Raw genomic sequence first — 19,867 nt, 5'->3', positions numbered from 1 at the left:
AAAAAATTGAGACGTTTCTCAAAAACTTCATAAATGTTTTTCTTTTCCCTATATCAGTGAATACCTATGAAACATATCTACAGTCCTTTCCCATAAATCTGAAACCCAAACATTTCAGAAAAGAGAATTTTCTCTCTTAAGTTTGAATCAAATTCATTTGACAATAGGCTTGTTGTATTTACAGTCTTCATATATTATATAAGGTTTTATTGTCTATATTTTATCATATTATAATTTGGTTATATTAATAGGTGCTGTGGCCCTACTTCACTAAAGTTGTTTAATATTGTACAGTTTACAAATCATATTATACCTTTCTAAAACAAGAAAAAAAATCTCAATCCTGAAGTTCTGGCTCTAAATGTTTTAGATAAAGTATTGCAGGCCTGTCTTTAGCACTTCAACATATTTATATATTTTTATTTGATTTGTTTAACTGTTTTCATTTTGTTCAACTTGATTATAAACCCCTCTAGAACAGAATCATGTCTTATGTGGCAACTCCTTACATCATCTACTAATAATGAACATGAAATATGTGCTAAATTAATAACCATGGGTTTAAATTTATCCTAATAAGATTTTAGTAAAAGACTGACATGATTCAACAGTATAAGATTTGAGAAAAAAGAGGAATCAAATACATTGTAAGGCTCTCAAAATTGCATTTCTGACTATAATCCCCATAATCCCAAATGATTCTGACAAGAAAATATGACAATGACATTCCTCCTCATCTTTGCACTTGACAACACCTCACACCTAAAGTATTAAAACTGGACCTCATTTATTCTCACCTTCTCAAGGATCTGTGCTCCTATTGCTTCCATACTTCTGTATCTTTGACCTCATACCCTTCCAAAGTCTACTTTCCATCAGCCTTCATATATGCTTGAATCTTTTGCATCTTAAAAAAATTAAGGAGCCTTTTTAATAAATTGTGCTGAAGCAATTGGACATCTATAGGCATAACACACAAACACCAAAACAAACAAAAAAAAAAGATGTAAACTTTACATCTTATATGAAAATTAACTCAAAATAGGTTAGAAACTTAGGATAAAGTCTTTAGGACCTAGGGCTAAATGAAGAGTTCTTAGAATTAATACCAAAAGCATGATCCATACAAGGAAAAATTGATAAATCAGACTTTATCGAAATGAAAACTTTTGCTCTGTGAAAAATGCCATGAAAGAAATGAAAAGACAAGATGTAGACTGAGGTAAAATATTTGCTAACTACATATACAATGAAGAATAGCTAAAAGAAGAAATAGTGACACCACTCAATAGTGGTGAAGATCCAGAGAAACGGAATCACTCACTCCTCTATTGCTGGAGAGTATGTAAAATGTTACGGCAACTCTGGAAACAGTTGGCTATCTCTCATAAAACTAAACATCCAAATGCAATATGACCCAGCAATTGCACTCTTGGGCATTTACCCTATAGAAACGAAACTTTTTGCTAACACAAAAGCCTGTGCACTAATGTTCACAGCAACTATTCGTAAAAGCCAAAAACTGAGTGGGTGCAGTGGCACATGCCTGTAATTCTAGCACTTTGGGAGGCCAAGGAGGGAGGATCACTTGAGGTCACTGACAGTGAAAAAATAAGGTGATGCAAACTTTTTAGTATATAATTTGGAAATATATACTAAGTGCTTTGACAAAGGCCATACCCTCTAACCCAGTAATTTCTATAAATTTATCCTAATAAAATCATGAGGGGTGAAATAAAAGATGTATATAGAAGAAACCCCATAATTCACAATTAAAAATAACATAAGTGATTAATAACATAAGAATAGATACATGATATACCTATATACAATATATATATATAAAGGAATGCTGTGCATATATTAAAGCCATCCTTTCAAATAGTAAGAAATGATGAGGAAATGCCTCTAAAGATGATTTTAAGTGAATACATGTTGTAATGTGTATGACCCCAATGCAACATATATGCATTAAAACATTGTAAGAACATAAACTGTTAATAATGATTGTAATTTTTTCTTCTCTGTGCTTTCCTGTATTTTCCAAATCACAACAGGAAAAAATAATATTTGAAGTGTAAATTACAAAAACTATGGTTATAATGAATCATATATGAATACACACATACAGGTAGATAAAGGCTAAATAGAGGAAGAGAAAGAAAATCAATGGGTTACGCACAGAGGAGCAAAGGCTTTGTGACTTGAGGTGTAACATCCATGAGCAGGTAACAAATTCCATTTGTGATCCAGGAAACAGAAGTGAGGTTGGCAAGAAGGGCGAGGACAGTCAACAAAGTCCACTTATAAAAAGCTCACAAAGATGCTGCAATGGCCCAAGCTCCCTTCCAAAAGGCAAGCTTTGATGGGAAACTTGATACCAGGGGCCTAGATCATTGCTGGGTCTGGACAGCAGAGCTTGTTTGTTCAAGTTTGCTTTATTGGTCAGTACAGATAGAGATTTTTTTTTTTTTTTGAGATAGAGTCTAACTTTGTCCCCTTAGTAGCATGCCATGGCATCATAGCTGACAGCAACCTCAAACTTTTGGACTCAAGGCATCTTTCTGCCTCAGCCTCCAGAGTAGCTGGGACTACAGGTACCCACCACAGCACCTAGTTAGTTTTAGAGATAGGTGTCTCACTCTTGCTCAGGCTGGTCTTGAACTCCTGAGCTCAGATGATCCACCTGCCTCTGCCTCCCAGAGTGCTAGGATTACAAGCGTGAGCTACCACGCCTGTCCCATGTAGAGATTTTTGCTCCACAGGGTCTTAAGGTCACTACTGTGTTAACAATCTAATACTTCATCTCCACACCTTGAATCAGAGAGCCCAAACAAAGAAAAAACGCAATACTCTGCAAACGTAGGAATGGTGGCACAAACAAAAATTCTCATCAGAACTGGTGCATTTGGTAGAATCAAGAATTTTACATGTCATCGGTTATGCTGGACCACAGGACCTCCCTTCCAGACATATGAAGTGCATCAGTGGGTTTTCAAATTAACAGCTATTGAAATTTGGAAACCTCCTCTTTTTCTTAATTTTTCTCAGTAACATCTATTGACCTTCACAGCTGGTATTCTGAGTAGTACACATATGTTTATAAAGGCAAGGAAATAGAGGATGGAGTCCTGGGGGGGGCTGGTGAGGACTCTCTTCCTGGCTTGCAGACGGCCACCTTCCTGCTACATCCTTACATGGCAGGGCAGGGGGGGGGAGAGAGAGGGAGGGAGAAGGGGACTGGGGTAATACAGAGACATAGGAGAGAGGTTGGGATTAACTATATGAAATTGTCAATATTTTAACATATATAGTTCAATCTAAATAGAAATATACCGACATTTTAATAAGAGGCATGATGCATAAGGAGAATTTATTTGTACATGAGTTTCACATCTTCATAATGCCATCTCTGATTATCTACTTTCAGAGATGAAAAATAAGTGGCCGTCACGTACCAGGTCACCATTAGAGACCTGCAGGAATGGAAAAATGCCCTTAAAAACAGCCACATCTGAACAAATGGCTGAAGGGTCAAATGCTAGAGCCATGTCTTCCGAGTTGCCATCCTCCTTTTAGATCCTTAACTCAGCGGACTGTTGATGGTTTACTTTCTCAGGGACTGCTCTAAACCTCATCACTATGACAGGGAGCGAAAGTCCCAGGTCCCCCCATGGTATCAGTCAGAGTGCCCAGGTGTTCACAGACTGATAAAAGCACACACTTCCAATTCTATTTATTTCTTCATTTCACGCGTGAGACTAGACTGCTTCCGATGTTGGCACTTGACAATTTGGTTTGTGTCATAGTCAGTGTCTCTCACTTCAGGGAGAGGGAAAAGAGGAAGGGAACTGGCAATAACTTACTTTCTTCTATTTTTCCTCTGAATGTATATTTTTCTGACACTCTACTTTCAGTTAGTTGAAAACTGGATCCTTTCCAAGACCTCAGAACGAGGAATGTGCTGTCATCGCCAAGGAGAATAAATTGGGAGGTACTTTTCAGTTCTGGGGGATTATTTCACTTACCTAAGGAGGAGGTGCTTTAAAACACGTGTTCTCCGGCTCCATCCCAGGCTGACCGATTCAGAAGCCCAAGAATGGGAAGCTGTCTTGGTGTAACTCAGTGGTTCTCACCTGAGGGTGATGGTGCCACCCCCTCACACACACTGAAGACATTCGGCAATGTCTGGAGACAGTTTGGGTTGTCACAGCTAGGAAGACAGTACTATTGGCTTCTGGTGGGTAGTAGCTAGGGATTCTGCTAAATATCCCACAATTCCCAGAACATTGCCCACAATAAAGAATCACTCATCTTGGTATTTTATAATATATATATTATGTATTATAAATACACCCAAGTAATCCTGTTCTTTAGTTGATATGTGTGAAAAAGTGGCAGTATTGAAGACAGGGCGTGTGCACATGGCTTGAGGCACATTCTGAGGGAAATAATGTTAATCATGGAGGTCAGGAATGCTTGTATTTACATCTTATCCAATCCTCGATGTTTGATAGTAAATAATGAGATTCAAATATTGATTTAGTAGGCAGAAAACAGCTTCTGTTATGCCTACTTAATGCAAAGTTTTCTATAACACCATAAAAATGAACACATTATTATTATTATTTCTTTCAAGTCTTTCCCGTAGCTCTGGGAACAGCAGTTGTTAGTGAAGAGAAACCATCACTACGGACATAGAGGTAGGTTGAAGGTTCATCTTTTTTCAAACTCATATAGTTTATAACTTCTCTCCTAATATGCATGTTCATTCTTGGAAAAATTTATACACAAAGAAGATAATCATTTGAACCTTATTTCTACATCCACTTATTCATTCATCCCATATTGCTTTAAAGTCTACCATATGCCAGGCACTGTCGTTGGTACTGAGGCTACAGCGGTGAACAAACAAATAAGACCTCACCCACATGGAATTTACCTTTTGACATGACAGATATACTTGACAAAACTATATCTAATTGGTCAGGAGGGAATAGGTGGTATGGGGAGAACTGAAGCAGGGCAAGGAAAAGAGAGAGTGCCACTGAAGGGATAGTCAATGACAGCTTCCATGACAAAGGTACATTTGGTCAGAATGCTGAAGAAAGCAAACAGGCAGAGCTGGCCAAGTGGCTGATGGAGAGCACATGAAGCCATGGGAACAGCAAGTTCAAAGGCCCTGGGATAAAGACACAGACAAAGCAACAGAGAATAAGTGACCAATGGATTTGATTGATCTCAAAATTTTGAGCTTTGTTTTAGGGGCTCTTGGGGAGTTTGCAGTGGTAAGGTACTCTGACCCTATTTATTTCTGACTTTTGAGTGGAAAGAAGAGAAGTAAAGTAACAATCACCTAAAGTCAGGTAGTTTATTTGTACAAAACAGAGGAATCTGTGTGCTGCATGTCTTTTTGAAAAGGAAACAGAATAAGATTCGTGGTTAGGGAAACCTTATGCTTATTGGATAGTAGGATAGCAAGGGAGCATGGCAGCTTCCACTTGGCAAATGACTAAGGGTTTTAGAAAAAGGAAAAAGAAAGCTGAGTCCAAAGCCTGGTCCAGCAAAACACAAATGAACAAACAGAGGCACTAACCCAGGACGTGTGGCTAGCTGCCTAGATGAGGTGTTACACCCCTGGGGAGTTACTCAGCCTTGGGGGAAAGTCAAAAACCAATGTGCATTATCACTAAAATAAGGAATGTGCTGGAGGCCTGTGAATGCTCTTAACTGAAATGTGCAGATACCTGTTGGAGGTGGATCAATGAGCAGGCACCTTGAGGGCCCTTGGAGATCTGGGTCAGAAACAGCCTTCATGGAAAAGGATTTACTGGTAAGAGGTCTCCTCAAAAGGTATCCAAAGGATGCCAGGAGAGCAAAGGAAGCCCAATTCCAGCTCTTTTAAAATTTTAAACCAGAGCAAAACCTGATCCTTTCCTAGGAAGCTGTGCGTGTTGCCAGATGTGACCTCTATGCCTTCAAAGCTCCACGCAAACTCAGTCACCTTATGACCATGATGTCTGACCAAAAAGAGCCAAGTTTTTGTGTGGGTTTTTTTTTTCCTTTTTGTTAGTACAAGATCTTCTCTCTCAGATTCAAACACTTTCCAAAAGCTTCTCACTTTCTAGAATTATTTTTGGGGGGAAAGCCTAATTATTTAAATGTCAGGATCAGTGGGTCTCTAATGTACGAATACAGGCTATCCTATGAGCTTAATTACACTTTCGGTGTGTGGTGTCACCCCCAGAGATGGTAAATATAGATCTAGGAAGGGTCAGGAATATGCATTTTCATACTTGTCCCAAGCCATTGTGAGGCCTTTCAGGCAAAGGACCTTACTTGGAAAAACATTAGCCCGGCCCCTCTCACTTCCATTCACACTTTGGCTCACTAATAAAATGTGGTTGTTTAGGAAGAGGTGAGGGAGAGAAACAAGACACAGAAGTTGTCCAAATTGTCTTGTAATTATTTCAAATCATGGCTCCTGATGACAGAAATGTGGGTTTCCACTCTTTTCCATCCCCAGATTTGGGTACTTCTTGACCCAGTACACAGCTGGCTGCATGGCCTGAGAGGAAGAGACCTGGCAGGTCTGCCTATCCTAATTCATTGTTCTTAACAATCTGCTCCAATTGTGTTTTACCGGGTCAAGTCATGGCATCCCCCCTGAGAGGACAGTAAGAGGCATCAGCCAAACCTTGCAGCTGGTGGAGACCCTATAGAGAGCAGTAGAGGATGCAGTCCTGAAAAACATGTTCTCACAGCAATCCAGCAAGTTGGGAAGTACATTACTGTGTCCCTATGTGGACGAAACCAGTCAATCTGGTTCTTGTCCTTGCCCAGGCAGTTAGCTTGTGTTTCTCTGGTTTAAACAAAGACAGTAAGTGAATATAAAGAGAAGAGAGCTTGGAATAGGGACACTGGAGCCACAGCCCCCAGAGCAACCTGTGTGACCTTAGCAAAATCCCTTCTTTTCTTTTCTTCTGGAGAATCATAAGATCAATTATAAAAACTTCTAAAGGCCCTTCCTGCTCCCACCACTCAGGATTCCAAGAACCAAACAGTGTTCATGGTTAGCTTTCACCATAGAGATTAAAACCAAGCATGGGGTACTCTCCAGGCAGTGGGGAAATACATCAATTGGAGCCAGGGGACGCAGTAACAGGATTAGGTTGTAAGGGCCCTGGGCTTCAGGAGACAGGGCAGAGGAAAGCCTGGGGCGAAAGGGAGGAGGTGGTGTTGACCAACATGTCTCAGTCTTGGCACTATTGACATTTTGGTGGTGATACGTCCTTGTCGTAGGGGTTGGCTGGGCACCGTGGAATGTTTTGCAGTGTCCCTGGCCTCTACCCACTAGATGCCAATAGCACTCTCCACACCCGCACCTCCAACCCCCAGTTGTAATGACTAGAAATGTCTCTAGATATTGCCAAATGTCCCTCTGGCAGCAAAACTATCCCTAGTTGAGAACCACTAGTTTAAATCAAACAAAACACTGACTTTTTCCAGCTAACCCACACATTCAAAAGGAATGTAGGCAATTTCTACCGCTGTATCCATAAAACTATCACTGCTTGGGTATTTCGCTTTATAGCTGTGTAAATCAGAAAAGTTAAGGAATATGTAAATACAACAAAGTTGCCAAAGAATGAGGGGATAAAACCCCATCAAAGGCATAGAAGGGACACTAAGAAAATTCAGAAGATCAAACAGAATCTGGGATGGATAAGGATCAGTTTGAGTTGAAAGCACGAGGAGGACGTATGGGCAACCTGCTCGTGACATCACTTCTGATTGATTTGCCTGCTCTAGCTGGCTAGGTGGGTGGCCCCGTCCTCCCTTGCCACTCTATGTTCGTCCCTCCCGAAGCTCTGTGCTTGGGTCAGAGAGGATGACCTTCCCTGATAGAGGAAGAACGTTCTTTAGTCAAGGGTATACAAACAGCTACAGTCCCCTGCTAGAAAACAAACTCTCAAGAATGAGGAGCCCCTCAAGGAGGAAAGGAAAGACGGGGGCAGGAGTTTGGAATCTACAAAAGAATGAAGAGACTGTGTGGTGGTGGGGGGAGCAGATTCCTCAGGGTGGAGACAGAAGTCTGTAGGATGCAGAGTCACCATATTGTGAGGGAAAACAGACTAGATGGAAAGCAGGAGAACTAACAGCTGGAGGCAAGAGAAGACAACCGGAGAAGAAATGGAAGCACACACAGAGGTCACACCCGAGCACAGAACAGCGGCAGGACGACAGCCAGGCTCGCCATGTAGATAGAATCAGCACAGCCACTGCTGGCCCCACCAAGCAGTCATTTGCCATTCGTAGAGTATACACTAAGTGGCAGGCACTATTTTAGCTCTTGGAGGTATAATGATAAAAATCACTGGCCCTGCCCTCAAGAAGATGAAGTCTAGCTGGTCAAGTTCATGAAGAGTAAAACAGTCCATGATTGCCTCTCCAGGAGGAAATACTCTGAGACTCTCAGTCCATGTTGCTTAGAGGATGAAACAGCATAATCAGGAGAGAAAAGCAGCTCCCAGCACGCTCCCTACCATCTTCAGTTGGCTTTAAAACAGCAACAGGGATAAAAGTCTTATATAAGGTTATATAAGAGGTGCCAGGAAACCTCTAGCCACCCCTCCCCTCAGAGAGCCAAGCTCTGATTTACAGCACTGATTTTCAGGGAGACCCTCTTCCTGTCAAGTCAGCTGAATTTCTGTGAATTTTAGATGCCCAAAGGTTGGGTTGCTGTTTTGAATTAGTTCCTCTTGCCAAGGGATATAAGAAAAGGCTCCCGAAGGAAGCCTGCAAAAACAGCTCATTACTGTGCAATCCATTCCCCTGCCACCTCGCAGAAGATTCAGGCGGAAAAGCTTTGTTGCCACCGTCTGATAACAGAGGTGGTGGCCTGAATACTAACCAGAACGCTGCAGAGAAGGAAATGTTTTCCGAGAATATGTATCTCTTCTGCAGGTAGGAAAACAACAGGACAATGAAACCCCCCACAGGTCTCTGTTCACAAATCTCAAGTGGGTAAAGCTGCAGGCACCTGGGGAGGACTGGGAAAGTTAGGTCTGGGGGTCTGGGTTGGTAGAAGCGCTTTTCAGCACCTGCCTTTCGTGAGCTCACACACAGAGCAGCAGGTTTGCTCAAATGAGCGCAAACAAAGGAATACATTTGTTTGAAAGGGCAGGCTTCATTATACTCTAATTAATGTAAATCTCACCCATAGAGAGGAACCAAAATAAATAGCTATAGTAATTAAAGTTTAGGGGTTTGGGTTTTGTTTTGTTTGGGGGGGTAGTTTGGGAGTGCCTGGAAGGGATTCAGATGCATGGGCTTCAGGAATCAACTTTTGCATAATAATTTTTCAGAAGAACAAACTATCTGAAATGGTTAAGAGTTGTCCCTAACCCAATTCAGTAAAAAGCCTTCCTTTGGGCAGAGAGAATGCATCACATTCCCACATAAAGGGGTTTGGGAAAATCAAGAGACCAATGGTAAGTACCAGAACTCCTAAAAAATTTTTTTTTTTTTAAAAAAAAAAAAGCATAAAACAGCAAAAGAAAAGAAAATGAAATCATTAAGGTGCTGTCATATTGAAATAACCAGATCAGCAGAGCTGAAAAATCAAAGCTGAGTTTATTGCTCACCCAGCAAGGGAAAATTGTGTCACGGCAAGATGAGTACAGTCATTCTCCCCCAAGTCGCCCTACCCAGAAGGCCTGATAGGTAGGGTCAAAAAAGGAATTGTCAAGTCAGGTAGGGCTGTGAAGGGCATTCTTTGATTGGTGTGGGAGAAGATCTTGATTAATGCTACAAAAGCACAAAGTTGTCACAGTGGCTCCAGATGGGTTCCACTGAGATTCTGTCAGGTCCCAGGTCAGGTAGAAACCACTTGAATAAGAAAATCTCCCAATGGTTGGTGACTTCCAAGCTGCCTTTCTCAAGTGGCCCTGAAGATCCCAACCCAGGATATCAGTAAGGCAAGCCCAATGGACATAAGTATTTCTTTGACTAACATGGCAATGACAACGTTGTGCTCACTTCCGTCTGCGTCATATCCACGCTGCCTAGTGAGGAAGCCAAGCATGCAGCAGTCCCAGTGATAGGGAGTCAGTAAGAGTGAAGGCCAGGAGCTGAGAGGAGCCTGGCCTGTGTGGGAAACAGCAAGGAGGCCAGTGTGGCCAGAGCAAAGTGAGGGAGGTGGAGAAGAAGAAAAACAAATTGGGTAGTGAATTAGTCACAGTTCTCCACAGAAACAGAAACAATGGGAGATAAAAAGATAAAGAGGGGCTCCGTGCCCGTAGCACAGTGGTTACGGCACCAGCCACGTACACTGAGGCTGGTGGGTTCGAACCTGGCCCAGGCCTGCTAAACAATGACAACCACAAAAAAAAAAAAAAATAGCTGGGAATTGTAGCAGGTGCCTGTAGTCCCAGCTGCTGGGAGGCTGAAGTGAGAGAATCGCTTAAGCCCAGGAGTTTGAGGTTGCTATGAGCTGTGACAGCACTCTACAGAGGGTTACATAGTGAGACTGTCTCAAAAAAAAAAAGATAAAGAGGTATCTAGTTCTGTGCTGCAGAAGGCTGTTTCAGTCAATGCCGGACTGCATAGACAACAGTGGTTCCATAAAATTATAATCCTGTATTTTGACTGTACCTTTTCTATGTTTAGGTATGTTTAGATACACAGATACTTACCATGTGTTACAATTGCCTACAGTATTCAGTACAGTAACATTCTGTATGGGCGGGTAGCCTAGAAGCCATAGGCTATACAATATAGCCGAGGTATATGGTACATAAGCCTAGATTATACCATCTAGTGGTAGAGTGTAAGGATATTCCAATGGTGACAAAATCACCTCAGGACACGTTTCTCAAAACGCATCCCTGGCATTAAGTAACACGAGACTCTGTATGTCTTTCAGTGTGTATCAATCAAGTTGACACATAAAAGTAACCACCAGAAATAAGGTCCAGATCCTTCCAGGACATGGTAACACATGGACTTTTACTTCAAATAGAAACCTAGTTAAAAAAAACATTTGAGTAGAGAAGTGACAAAATCTGATTTACAAGTTTCCTAAGATTACTTTAGCAGATGTGTGAAGAATGTTCTCTAGGGGAACAAAAGTGGAGGCAAAGAGACCAGTTAGCAGGCTTATTGTGGTAGCCTGGGAGATGGCAGCAGCTTAGACGAGGGGGTAATAATGAGAAGAGGTCAAATCTGTGATCTGTTTTGAAGGTGGAGTTAATAAGAAGGATGTAGGGTGGGAAGAAAAGTAGAAAATTAATGTGACTTTTGGATTTTCAGCCAAAGCAGCTTTTTAAAGTTTTAGGAAGGGTCAAACATTAGAAAAGTAAAGGTTTCAGGGGGCAATTGGAAGTTCAGATTTGGACATGTGAAGTTGAAGGTGCTGATGAGGCATCCAATTAAACGGCAGTTGGACATATAAATTCAGAGCTCAACAGAAAGGTAGAAGTATAAATTGCAATCATTAGCATCTAAATGTTATTAAAAGTCACAGGACGGGTTCGGACAATTTGGAGAGTAAATATTGATCAAGTAGGCAAAGAGAAGAGGGAAGGGAGGGGTGAGGAGGAAAGGAGAGGAACGAGCATAGGGCTGAGCTGTGCCGATTTGTAGAGATCATGTTGTGGTTGTTTAGATGAGAGATGGTACCACAAGTTTATACGTGGATGGCAAAGAGAATGAATGACATACAATAACGGGGGCATATGTGAAGGAACAAAGTCCTTGGGTCATTATAAAGAGGTAGAGGAGATGTACAAGGGACAGGTTTGCCTGAGAGAGGAGTAGCAGCAGAATATTTGTAGCAAGACGGAAGGGAAAATACAAGGTCACAGATGCCTACAAGCAAGTTAGTTGAGTTAGTGGTAGTAAGATGGGGCTGTCCTTTTCTGAGTGCTTCTATTTTTCTCAAAGAATTAAGAAACAAAGTCATTAAGAAGTGAGGGAAAGAGGCGTCTAATGCTTTTGAAGGAAAATAAAGTATGGAATTTTTCTTTTAGAGAATGGGAGAGCAAAGTGACCTCGAAATTATTGTAGAAAGTTTAAGGAAGGTGAAATTTACAGTCAACAGTGTGAGGCCAGTGTGTTTTTCTCTAATAACATTCTGCTCCCCAGATGCACTATGGGCACACATTTGGCTTGAACCTGGATCAGGAAACTTAGAGGCCAGTGGCTTGAGATGTTGTAGGACAGTAATCACCACAGTAATGGGGTGGGGGAGCCATGGTTTTAAACCTCCTTCAGAAGAAGGGATGTGACCAACAAGTTAGTATATACAACAAAAGGTGACTAGCAGAACAAAAGAATATTAGGACAGTGGCGTGTGCTTCAAAGGACCTTTGCTTTTTGAGGGGGAGGAAAGAGTAAGAAAGAACAATCCCAGTAGACCCCAAAGAAAGAGGAGTTAGATCAATACTTCTCAACTAGGGGTGATTTCGCCCCCCCCCCCAGGGATAATTGGCAGTGTGGGGAGATAGTTTGGGTAGTCACAATGAGGGGGTGAGGGTGTGCTAGTGGCGTCTAGTATGCAGAGACCAAGGATGCTGCAAACATCCCACAACAAAGAATGATCCAGCCCAAAATGTCAATAGTGCCAAGGCTGAGGAACCCTGAGTTAGCTCGAGAAGGTAAAGGTAATGTTCATAAAAGAGGATTTTTCCCCAATGGACAGAGTGGAAGAGCTTGAGGAGTAAAGGAGGTGTGGGGAGTTTAGTCAAGGTGGGAGATAAACACATCCTTATGGGGAGAAGGGTCTGGCAGTTAAAAGGGGCCTGGGCAGATTAACCATTCGGTGATGACTAAAGGATGTCAGAGATCAGGGGATTGATCCTGAGGAGATAGAAGAGCAGCTCTCTTCAGAGCTGTCTTCTGTGGATGAGTTTCTTTGGCAAGCTGAGATGAGGAGGGCAGTGGGACGCAGAGGGAGCACCCCTGGTGTGCTTACCAAGAAGAGAATCTCCTGAGGGCTTTTCTTTGGTCCTGTTCACAACCAAAGAAGGGGTGGTCTTAACACCAGCTTAGCCTGGGCTTCAAATATAGTCCATGAAAGGGGGGACAGAATTTTATTGTCCAGTATCGGGATAGATGTCTACAAATGGGCAAAAACGCAAAGTCATAAAATCCTATATTAAAATGGCACATTTTGAAAGTGATGGAAACTGAATATGTGTGGTGTGATAAAAAAAAAAAATTGTAAAGTGTTACTGTGCCAGATGAATGTACCTTAAAGGTGTCATTTACATTTTGACAGTTTCAAATGCTCCCGTTTTATTCCCTCTTTTGTGCTCGAACACTGCAAATTCAGAGGCATTTGTGGCTCCTGGTGTTGAAAAACTCCCCCCCCCCCCATTTTCACGGATAGACTTATCGAGTTGAAGAAAAGGCTACAGATTTCATAGAAATGCTTTTCCCTAAAATGGATCAATAATTTCACTGAGTATTTTAAATACAAGTAATGTTAAGGAATAACCACTCTGCGCCAAGCATTGTAACCCAAAGGAACGTAGCACCTTAATTAAAGCATTTTTACCTATTTCATTCGAACAGAATTTTTAATTCTCTCGGATCAAATCAAAGGCAGGAAAGTTTAAGAATTCGAATTCAATGGTAATATTTTAAACTTTACAAGCATTTCAAAATTGAGCAATAAAGGAAATTTCCCACTTTAAAATGCGCTACCCTAAATTAGCCATGTGTTTATTTGCGAGTTAAATCATTAACTAAGATTTCAATAACAGATATATTTAACGTTAGGTGACAGTCAAAACGTTATTTACAAGCCTGGATCATTTCATTTCAAGTACTAGCATATTAAATCGTGCATTATAAATCCAGATTGCTCAGGCGTATTTTCCTAAGCAACCAAATGGTATCAATACAACCGTTTGGCTGACTCTGTTAAAACTCCACATTAGTGATTTTTTGAAGTAACCTCTCAGCTTCCTTCTTTACCACCTTGACAGAATCCATCCTTGGACTAAAGGGGAGCTGAGTTTCAGCCTGTGGATAGATCAACACAAATTCCACAGTACCCCTGGGGAAAGGTCCTACACATTGATAATGAGTGTAGGGAAAACAGTTGAATTCTCACTTCAAAATATTGTTTAAATGTCAGTAAGGCGTTTTGCGCTGTGTGAATGATAATGGGTTTCTAAAAACACTGTTTCTGAATAACTCTATTATTGAGGTGATGCATTTTTGTGTAGGCAACCCCTTTGCTAGAACTAGCAGGGAAAGCCTTACTTGTTAGTAAAGCTGAATCCAGCTCTACTATTTCCACCTCAACAAGTAAATCAAGATGAAAAGGGATTAAGGCAGGTGAGTTGAAAGGAATAAAGTCATTTATCCCTTCAGAGAGGGAAAAAGAGAAGGGCGTGGGAGAGAATGAGAAAATTACTCTATCCATCTAAAACACTGGGTGTGAGATGTTTCTCCTCCTCTGTTTTTTTCTGCCGAGTGGAGCAATAAGGAGGAAGAAAAAAGAGAGGAGAAGAGGGAAGCAGGAGGGAAGGTGGGGGAAAAAAGACCAGACCCAAGGAAACGAAACACAGATGGGAGGCTATGTCATTCTGTCCCCTCCCCACCCCACACAGTAGAAGCCGCAGTCCTGCTGTGAATGAAGAAGCTCTGAGGACTTTAAATCAAAGCAAAGTCACAGAGCAGTCAAGCCAGGATGAGCTCGGGGAGTTCAGCACCACAGCAAGCAGATGAGAAAAGGGAACCAAAAGATTTCCCTCTCTAAAGACGCAAAAATTAGCAGGAAAGCGCAGGAGTCCTTACCATAGTTATCAAATGGTGAACTAAGGAAGCATCTTCCTTTTGGCTGGTCGGCTTTACAAGTCCCAATTAAATAGCCTTTGTAAATGCTCTGTTTCATCATATGAGCTTCATGATGAGAGGCATCACCTTTGATAATTATAGGGCAGAAAGTGCAATTATTCATCTTTGGGAAGGAATTTAGGTCCACAAAGAATACCATCCAAGATCCAGGAAAACTGTTGGCCCAGGCACACTGAAATGTAATCGATGCATTGGCACTTAGTTGACATTCAATAAATATTTGTTGAAACAATTGATACACGAATGGATGCACGCATGAATGAATTCAAGCAAGCAAGCAAGCTGGTCACAAGATCCTTGCAATTGCAGGGGAAGGGTGTTACTACTGGAAAAGCACTCTCCATCTCTAAGTCTTCACGTTTACAAAGTAAGCATAAGTTTTAAATATAAAGGTATGCCGGAAAAAAATAAGATGGTAAAACCACCATTTCAAGTATAAGTCAATTGTTTGATATTAAATTATGAAAATAAATTAGAACCACTTTAAATTAGGAGTATGAAAATTGCAAGCCTTTACTTTTCATCGCCAATGTGAAATTCTGACATCTGGGTAATGGGCGTGTGCCTGTACATGTACGGATAGGTATATTGATAGATTGATGTTAATACTGTACGAAATTGCAATCATAGGGCACGTGCTAGCTCTCACAAACAATTTCAAGATTAACAAAAAGAAAAAGAATTCTAGAAAACAGAAAACCTAAACTAACAGGAAAGGCCTTCTCCTCCAGGGGTCAAGAACATCATTCAGTTTTTATGGACACAGTACGTGCATGTTTCACATTAAAGTAAATGCCAGGATTTGACAGTTTAATTTGAGTGTTTTCTCCTCACCACTTTTCTTTCTTCAGAAACCTGCTTAACAGGAGCTAAAAGCCTGAATGGATGCACTGTGGCGTTTCCTATGGTGAACGACAACGAACAACCTCTGTTGCATAGTATGACAAGCATTTCTTCCCAGGAAAGCTTTTCGGGATGTAAAACTTGGATAGCTTTTGTGTTACCTGAAACACAGTGATTTGCCCTCCATTAAACACGCTTTGCAGTTAATCCTCTCAAAAGTGCCTTCCCAAGGCAACTGAAGAGCTCCAGGCATTAAGGGTTTTGGTCAATGACCATGTTTTAATGACCATCAGATCACCAGGCAGTGGAGTTCTTCTACCTACGATTTCCCCGACAGAAACTGCTTTAAATATGCGGGCACTGGGAGATGGCTAGGGAGCCAAGCCAAAAGGAAGGAGTGTGAATTACCAGCACATCAGAGCCTTGGACACCAAAGGGCATGCCTGTTGCATAGGTAGAAAAGTCCCTAGCAGAGGCAGTCTGTGTCACAACCCAGGTTGAACCTTTTACTTGTTCTTTTAAGTTCCAAATTATGGCATAGCAAGAGCTTATCACCCAAAAGACATGGACCTCAGGCAGAATGCAATGGCTCCATCTGAAATATTGCATGTGAACCTTGGGAACAAGAAAGGCTGGCCTGACTTAGCACTTCCCTCAGCACATTCGCCCACACCTTTATGAAATATGTGGCTTCATCTTTATCTCCTGTAGAGTTGTTTTTATAATTTTTACATAGCTTTAATCAAATAAGCAAAGATCTTAGATAGTTGACTTACAGATCTAAACCCCAACCCCCTTCCTTTTTAGCAATGTAATCTTGGATGAAATGATTTTAACCCCTCCATGACTCAGATTTTGCACCTGCCAAATGGAATAAAACTGGTACATTTGTCATAGTGTGGTTGTGAGAAATAGGATAACACACATAAAATGTTTATCAGAGTGACACCTAACGTACACTCACCAAATGTTCACCAATAACAGCTGTCTACTATTATAATTACAGCAACCCTATGGAATTGTCAGACCCTAAAGGTAGCAGAGGTTTTTAAAAAACATTTTTTTAAAAAGTCTCCCCATCAAAATCCCATTATTATTTGGTTTTGGTTTGATCTTAGTACTGATTTCTCCAGGTTCTATTCTCAGACATTGTGATTGAATTGATCTGGGCAGGGCTTAGGCATTGGGATCTTTTTGAAGCACCCCCCAGTGATCCTAATGAGCAGCCAAATGAGGATGCTGAGCCCCAGAAAGCTAAATTAGCAACCTCAAGTTCACAGGGCTATTTGGTATGTCAAAGACTCAACCCCAATCCCAGTAGAGTATTCCTGTCTGCTGTAACACTAAAGTTGTCCTCTCAGTAAATTGCTCCCTAACAAGACATTACTTATCTTCTAAAGCAGGTATCCTCAAACTATGGCCCAAGGGCCACATGCAGCCCACCAAGGACATTTATCCAACCCACCAGGGGTTTTTGCCACGGCTGCCTGTCCTGCTTAGCAGCCGACTCGTCCCGGGGCCGCAGTCCAGCCCTCCAACAGTCTGAGGGACAGTGAACTGGCCTCCTGTTTAAAAAATTTGAGGACCCCTGTTTGCCTACACGAGGACTTTGGAAAACAAAATGCCCAGTCTAGGGGTGGTAGGTAGCCCCCAAGGGACAGCACAGTCCTTGGTCTGGGGAATCTAAGAAATTGGGGAATCTAGGACCTAACCATGATTTCTGGATTCTTGACAGTGAGTTTCTGGACAGTGAAACACTGCAATGGCATTGGGGACAAATGGGAATGAGCACTGTTATTACCAAGTGGTTTCACTGTTGTCACCAGAAGCATGTGGCACTGAAGGCTACGTTGGTGGAAGGCTTCCCTGCCTGGTGGTCAGCACACTGGCAGTCGAGAAATGGACAATAAAGCCATATTTACAAGATCCTGTTCAATATCCAGGCCATGACTTTGCCTACTTCTATTTGTTCTCCTTATGGGTGTTGGATTTCTAAATATGAAATCTGAAAATTTAAACAAGATAAATTGATTTGCACAATAGTCTTATCCTGTACTCCAGACAGATTCTTGCCTCTGGGTCTTTGATTGTACTGTTCCACCTTCTAGTAGGGCCCTCCCATGTCCTTCTTTCCCTCTATGCAAAATTCTACCCATTCATGAAGGGTAGGCTTTTGTCTCAACTATCTCTACCTGGAAAAATTGCTCTTGCCTGTAAACTATTACATCAAGTCAGTATCTCAGAGTTCAATGAGTGATCCAATTTAGAAACTCAATTCTGAGTTCCTGAGGGTAGGAACTTATAGGAATGTTTTCTGTATCTAATATACTAGAATGTGGCTGAGCATGTATCAGTATTTTTTGAGACAGAGTCTCCCTTTGTATGCATAAGGATAATCTTTAAATCTTTTCCTGGGGAGCAAACTAAATAGGATAAAACATAGTCCTGCCTTTTGTTTTCTTTTAGAATTCTGGGAATAAATGTGGCTTCTGTTTCCATAGATCTTTGGGGGCCATGTTTTCTCTTGTTTCTGTTCTCTTCCAGAGCACCATCTGGGATTGGAGTAATGATTATTCAAGCTCTCACCTTTGTAAGACCAAGTTTCTCGCTTTTCAAATCTGTTGTTTTCTAAATCTAGTACAGAGAAAGCTTTTCTGCCGTTTGCTGATCAACTCCTAAGTTTAATTTGGTCTTAAATTATAGCCATCATAGTAAATTTTTAGTTATTAATTGCCATATAGCAAAGTTTCCCAAAATGTAATGGCTCAAAACAAATATTTTATTTTCTTTACAGTTTTGTAGGTCAAGAATTCAGAAAAGGCTCAGCAAGACAGTTCATCTCTGATTCATGTGGAATTGACAACAGAGGATGGGCTTCTTTACTCACATGTCTGAAGCTGCATAGTCTGACAATTTCTCCTTCTCTCTCACCACAGTGTATTATCCTCCAAAATTCCCTATGTGGCTGTGTTTCTCACAGCATGGCTGTCTAAAGATGACCAGACTTATGATTTAGCAGCTCAGAGCTCTAAGAGTAGGTATTCTAAGGGACAGGATGTGGAACTTGCCAGTCTTTTTTGGTCTAAGCCCAGACACTGTAATAGCACCATTTCCAAGGAATTCTTTTGGTCAAAGCTATCACATAGCTTGCTCATAATTAAAGGAGAGGGGACATAGAGCTTGCATCTTACTGGCAAAAATATCAAGTAATTTGTAACCAAATTAACCAGTCATGGTAGGGATGTAATCCATCTCCTAAAAATTTGCCATCTTTTAAAGTTTCACACAGAAGCTAAAAGTCTTCATTACATTCATTGAATTGTATTGTTAATTGCATCTGTATATACTTTAAGATGCACAAACCAGCATAATCTTGTGGAGGAGGGGATGGATATGGCCCTATTATATAGCAGTGTGTTCCGCTTCACTGTCTCCAAATTCTACACATAATGTTCCAACATCCCAGAGAGGGGAAAAATTATAACTGTGTGGAACATGAAATAGGAGGATGTAAACTTACCTTAATAAGTTATGAAACCTAATAATAAAAGGGATAGAAGGGGGAAAAATAAGTTATGAAACCTGAATGGCAGTTGTACTTCTACTGAGATAGTATGACAGCGTGTTTAGAAACAAAAGTTTTAGAGATGTAGCACCTGACTGTGAATAAGTTAAGCCATTTACTTACTGACATTAGGAAAACTATAAAACCTCTGTGTCTAGTGTCCTGTCTATAAATTAAGAACAATGTATGTACAGTACAATCTCTATAAATTGTATACCCAAGGTACTGTAACAAACCAGCCAACACATGGAAATAATCTACATAAGGAACCAGGTCTACTGTACTGATACATACATGTAGTGCATGTCCAGCCTATGAAAATTAGGTCAACTTAAGGAGGTGGTCAATGTGGGGAGGTGGTCAACTATGGAGGTTCTACTGGAGTTACAGGAATGCGATAAGAATTAAAAGAGATATAGACCTGCCATTCGACCCTGCAATTCCTTTATTAGGTATATTCCCAGACGACCAAAAATTGCATTACAACAAAGATATTTGTATCAGAATGTTTATTGCAGCCCAATTCATAATTGCCAGGTCATGGAAGAAGCCTAAGTGCCCATCGATCCACGAATGGATCAACAAACT

This window comes from Otolemur garnettii, unplaced genomic scaffold (genome assembly GCF_000181295.1).
Source record: "Otolemur garnettii isolate 467f Iridium unplaced genomic scaffold, OtoGar3 scaffold00051, whole genome shotgun sequence".
NCBI lineage: Eukaryota > Metazoa > Chordata > Mammalia > Primates > Galagidae > Otolemur > Otolemur garnettii.
The sequence above is the reverse complement of the archived record's forward strand: the minus strand, read 5'-3'. Positions refer to the sequence as shown.